The sequence below is a fragment of the Electrona antarctica genome (genome assembly GCF_951216825.1).
Source record: "Electrona antarctica genome assembly, chromosome: 4".
Classification (NCBI taxonomy): Eukaryota; Metazoa; Chordata; class Actinopteri; order Myctophiformes; family Myctophidae; genus Electrona; species Electrona antarctica.
The window spans coordinates 11,706,877-11,713,524 of NC_136809.1; positions in this window are offsets into that span (position 1 = coordinate 11,706,877).

Sequence of the window (6,648 nt, forward strand, 5' to 3'; positions counted from 1 at the left end):
GGTGGGAATCCTCTCAGGATCCCACATTCTCTGTATAATGTGCACTGAAGCCTCTCCAACTGATCCAAAATGCTCGCTTGGTCTTCAACCAGCCAAAATTCTCACATGTCTCCCCCCTGCCCCGCTCCCTGCACTGGCTCCCGGTCGCTGCCCGCACAGAATACAAAACTCTGATGCTGGCATTTAAAGCAACCAAAGGTATGGCTCCCCCATATCTTGCAAGCATGATTGAACCCTACAAACCCTCCCGCGCACTCAGATCAGCCAACGCAGGGAAGCTGGAAGTACCCTCACTAAAAACGCCGGGACAACGCTCCACACGTCCCAAACTCTTCTCCCTTCTGGCCCCAAAACTGTGGAATGCACTTCCCGTTGCAATCAGAACTGCAGCATCACTCCCGATCTTCCGCCGTAGTCTGAAAACCCACCTTTTCAGACTCCATCATGGCCCATAGCACTTACCCTACCCCCTTAGACAGCACTTCTTAGACTTATATAGCATTTGAAACAGACTTATAGCATGTCATGTAGACAGCACAATAAGTGCATTGTATGTAGTCATAGCACTTCATAGTATATATGTACAGCATAGTATAGCATATATGTATAGTTTATATGTATAGTGTCATTATATAGATATGTTCTAGTTATAGTTTATATGTATAGTGTCATTATATAGATATGTTCTAGTTACGTTCTTAGCTTACGCATGTTTCGCGATAAATGCATTTTACATATGTGATGTAACAAAAAGCATGGGAGCTTTTTGTTCTTGCTTAATGTAAGTCGCTCTGGATTAAGAGCGTCTGCTAAATGCCTAAATTGTAAATTGTAAATAATAGTGGTTTGGGGCTCTTTGGGTTTAAGGTTTAACATATGAGGTTAGGTTTAGGTATAGTTTTATTGAGGTTATAGTTTAGGGTCAGCTATTTAAAATGCTCATTTGTTTCTTGTTTTTTAAATGGTTTTTTTTTGCGGCTTTTGCCTTTATTTAATATTTTTTATAGAGGGACAGACAGTAGGCTGACAGGAAATGGGGGAGTGACATGCAGTAAAGGCCGTCGGGATCGGGAGTCGAACCCGCGGCACACTGCCAGACTTGTGCTACCGGCCAAGGTGCCTGGACCGCTGAACCCAGGCAAAAATGTGTTAATTGTATGGTGTTCTTTCTCTAAACTTCTGTGTTCAATGGGGCGCTGGCCGCTCCTATGCTTTGAGGGACACTAGCCCCTCCTATGCCCAGCTTTCCGGGTTTGTGTAAATACAAACATTGGCGTGTGATTGGCTGATCACCCCGTAGAGTTGATTTGATTGGCTGAGAAAGGTACCTATTGAACATTAGGGTGAGGGCAGAAAAGTGAAGATGGAAAAGTAGGGATGCAAATTCTGATTGGCCAGTATGAGATGATGTATGATGATGTGGCTGTGGGGGGTTTGGTTACACATTCAGCATAATCAGGCCTGTCCTCCCCACTGCTGGGATAATCAGGCCTGTCCTCCCCACTGCTGGGATTACTGGTCCAGATGCTTCCCCCGGTTTTCCCTCCACGGTTTCGCACCAGTGAGGGGTGGGAGGGCAAGGTGACGGCCCTAGTTACAGTTAGATGAGTCGTGAAAACTCCTGCATTTGATCATCCATTTATTCCATTAGATTTAGACCATAGACCATTTTTATGATCTTATCCAGAATGAAAACATTCTCTGATGTAAATGAGTTATAATGTTTTAGTTTTTTCAAATATGCTACTGCCTGTATTCCTCTTGGAAAAATATAAAAGGATACTCTTATGGAAAGGCTATATTATTTTACTTATATTGACCAATTTAGTAGGCTATAATTTAGTATAGCCTATGTAAGGTTTACGGCCAAGCTACACCAGGCTTTTCTCGCGCGTTTACCCTAAACGCTCCGGTTCGGTCTCTATCCTTTTATTACTCTATGATCCGGCCGCGCACCACACTCCCTCAGGTCTTTTTTGAGTGGTGTAAACCACTCCTACGACTGGCTTTGTTAGTCTGTCTGTCTGTCTGTCTGTGCAGAAAAAATGAGCATGGTTGCTACAGTCACCCAGTTCACCCGGGTGTGATTTCATTACGTCAGACATTACGTCAGACCACAGCTGATCAGGCTATATAAGACCTTACACCACTCAGTTCACACGGGTGTGATTTTTTATTTATTTTTTAATTATTAAGCTTTAGCTTAGATACATGCTTGGAGGAAAAATATTCAAAGAGCCTATCAGTGATCTGCAGCTACTCAGTCAGGGGTAAATTGAAACTGAAGGTCCTCTGATGTGAGTCGGTTGGTTTCAAATGTATAAAGATCTTTTGAAATTAGCAGATCTACAAGATTGTACATCGGCTATTTTCGAATGGCCGAAATGTATATATAGGGCTGAAGTGGTTACTGTATGTTTTGTAATAATAATAATCCAATTCTACAAAGTAACTAGTAACTAATAGTTGTAGTGGAGTAAAAGTACAATATTTGCCTCCTGGGATGTAGTGGAGTAGAAGTAAAACAAGTACTGGAAATTGGAAATACTCAAGTAAAGTACAAATGCCTCAAAATTGTACTTAACAGTTATCACGCCATTCGCGTAGATCTACGGCAATTAAAGCCTTATTATTTAATGCTACCCTCAACGCCATTGCCGTTGATCTATGGCAATTGCGCTTTTATAGCGCTTTCGATTGAGCTAGCTGGTGATGTCATAACACTAGGTCGCGCCATCCTAGATCGTCGTCACCATAAACACCCATTATATCTGTTTCTTTCAATCGCCTGTATCTCCTACTCCTTGTCCCAGATGGCATTTTTGGTCAAAACAAGGTTTATTCCAGGGCCCAGAGCCAACGATGTGAAGCATTCAACTGCACTGGGTTGGCTCCGTTTGGTACACAAGACCTGACCAGGCATCGTCCAACTTCCTAGTTCATGATCAATTCCGGAAGTCTGGAAATGTGGCTTTTCAAAACAAGAGCTGAACTGGGGAAAATGCTGGCGTGAATTATATCATGATTTGTCAATAAATGCTAGCGCTGTACAGTTCCCCTTAAGTAAATGTACTTTGTTTCTTTACACCACTGTGTTCAAGTGCACGCCAGAGATCACTTCATGGGCAGTTTAAATGGGGAATTGCTCTGGGAAATGTCACTAAAACACTCTTGTTTTAAGGTTCTATTAAATATGTAAGAGGTTCAGCTTGGGTCAGAAGGGGAGAGCGAGGTCGACAGACAGGAGATACTGCTTGCTTGGTTAGTCAGTTAAATTTGCACTGAGGAATTTGTGGAGATTGGGGTCCCAATGCATATCACACTGGGGGTCCTTGTAATTTGAAGGGTTGAGAATCACCGCTTTTGCAATTTCTGCTTTTGCAATTCCGTTAGCACGTCCTCCTCAACCACCAGCTCACGACAGTGACGTCCATTGTCGCATGTCTTGAACCACCCCTCGCCGTTCTCGGTAAAAACACATAAATCCTTCTCCCTCTTACTGGACATCATCATGAGTTCATAACAAGCAGGCCGTGGTTGGCCGCTATAGTAATGGCATCGGTTTGTCGGGCCTATATTCTCACACACAGATCATCGCTCCGAGCGTAGCGGTCGAGGGTTCTTCTTATATTCCTCAAAGGAGACGTAGTGCTTCCAGAACGCTTCATGAGCAGCCTCGGGGTCGCTTTCGTCGACTCTTCCACACATGGAGATCGCAACATGCTCACTTTCATCGGTTGTTATGTCCTCCGGTGGGGAGACGCTCGAATCCCCAATGTTCGGTTCCGTCCGCTCCCCCTCCTCCTCCTCTATGACCTTCTTCCGCTGCTCCAACCACCGCTCGAGGTTCCGAGGATCCTGAGCGACCGACACCTTTAGGTCGGTCAGCCACTTCACCACTATCTCATTCTCGACTACACGATCAATTAAGGAGTCCAGCTCTGCAACGACTCTGTGTGACATGTCAGACATTGTGGAGATGCGGTGTTGTGTTGGAGTCGAACGGTAGCACTGAGCCTTTGTACTTGGAGGCCAGTCTATGCCATCAGAATAATGACATCACAGATCACCATAAATATATGGGGATTTATGGCCCATATATGGTCATATCGGTCGGATCGCGCACCACACTCGCACTCCTTCAGGTCCCTTTTCTTTATTTCTTTTTTAATTATTAAGCTTTAGCAGATACAGGCTTTGAGAAAAAACTATTCAAAGAGCCTATCAGTGATCTGCAGCTACTCAGTCAGGGGTAAATTGAAACTGAAGGTCCTCAGATGTGTGAGTCTGAAGTCGGTTGGTTTCAAATGTATGAAAATCTTTTGAAAATAGCAGATCTACAAGATTGTAGATCTGGCTATTTACAAATGGCCGAAATGTATATAAGGCTGAAGTGGTTACTGTATGTTTTGTAATAATAATCCAATTCTACAAAGTAACTAGTAACTAAAGTTTTCAAATAATTGTAGTAGAGTAAAAGTACAATATTTGCCTCTGAGATGTAGTGGAGTACTGGAAATACTCAAGTAAAGTAAAAATGCCTCAAAATTGTACTTAAGTACAGTTCCCCTTAAGTAAATGTACTTTGTTTCTTTACACCACTGTGTTCAAGTGCACGCCAGAGATCACTTCATGGGCAGCTTAAATGGGGAAGTGCTCTGGGAAATGTCACTAAAACACTCTTGTTTTAAGGTTCTATTAAATATGTAAGAGGTTCAGCTTGGGTCAGAAGGGGAGAGAGAGGTCGACAGACAGGAGATACTGCTTGCTTGGATCTTCTAAGTGCTTGTGTGTCCAAACAAGCTTCTCTTGAGAATGAGTTGTTAGCTGCTTGTTTCCAGCGGCCCACGATTGCATCCCAAATAAACATCCTTAGCCACCTTCAACCTGGCATCACTATGTTGTGAATGTCGGAGGCAAACCTTTTGGCCTCACTCAGACCTTTACTGCATTGCTGTATGCTTGTTGGATGAATGTTGTGTAGTGTCATGGCCGCCCCAATGCATTTCCAATGGGAGTCACATGGTTTGACACAACATTTGTGTTGTATGAGGGGGAGGGGCGCAGTCAAAACACAGCCGAAAGCCATACAACAGCTTGTAGTCCAAAATGTGGACTACAAACCTGCATGTGACTTCCATTGGAAATGAATTGGGGCGGCCATGACACTACACAACATTCATGGCCGCCCCAATGCATTTCCAATGGGAGTCACATGGTTTGAAACAACATTTGTGTTGTATGAGGGGGAGGGGCGCAGTCGAAACACAGCCGAAAGCCATACAACAGCTTGTAGTCCAAAATGTGGACTACAAACCATGTGACTTCCATTGGAAATGCATTGGGGCGGCCATGACACTACACAACATTCATCCAACAAGCATACAGCAATGCAGTAAAGGTCTGAGTGAGGCCTTTCACTGGTGTAAAGTAACATTTACTCAAGTACTGTACAATTTTGAAGTATTCTTTTTGCTTTACTGGAGTGTTTCCAATTTTTGAGTGGTGTAAACCACTCCTACAACTGGCTTTGTTAGTCTGTCCAGAAAAAATGAGCATGGTTGCTATGTTCACCCAGTTCACCCGGGTGTGATTTCATTTCGTCAGACATGATTTCATTACGTCAGACAGGCTATATATGACCTTACACCACTCAGTTCACACGGGTGTGATTTTTCCACTACATCTCAGAGGCAAATATTGTACTTTTACTCCACTACAATTATTTGAAAACTTTCGTTTACTAGTTACTTTGTAGATTTGGATTATTATTACAAAACATACATTAAATACATCACGCCCTATATATACATTTCAGTCATTTGGAAATAGCCGATCTACAAGCTCACAATGCGTCGGGGTGCGTCGCAATGTGAGCTTGTAGATCTGCTATTTTCAAGAGATTCTTGTACATTTGAAAACTTGTGAGACTCCTTTCTACTTTTTGTACTTTAGGTACATTTTGATACCAATACTCAATAGGTCAATTCTGAATTCCGGACTCTTAATTGTAACAGAATATATCTACATTGTCGTATTAATACTTTTACTTAACCGTTTCCGTCTGATATACTGGCGCTTCATTTCTGCTCCTCATCCGTCTCTCCCGCAAAATATGAACGCTTTTTGGATCATATATCGTATAAATTAAAACGATCGCAATGTAAGCTAGCTATGTAAAGTAAACTTTTTTTTAGTGGATTGTTTCCGGGTCGTGGGTTTCCGAGTAAAAGCGGCCATGTCTTTCCGGCACCCCAGAGCTCCTATTTTGAAGGACTTCCGGCACTGATTGTGTTAAAGATGGAGTGCCGCATCCACAGCTGTAGTTGTATGATATAGGGGGAGGGGTTAGGGGAGGGGCTGATAATGTGATGTCACTATATTACTGTTTATTTCATTGGCCCGTAAATACAAAGTTAATAGTTAATACACCATTGCACATAAAAACGACTCCAGGGTGTCTAATGAAGTACTGTCACCTCATAGACACATGAAAAACTACAAACATTGTGGCACTCCATCTTTTTTTTTTTTTACTTTGTTTTTATTTCAAAAAGTGAAACACGAACAATGAAACAGAAATCAAACATAAATGTAAATGCAAGAAAACAAAAATACATAACAAAAACAGAGACAATAAAAGAAATC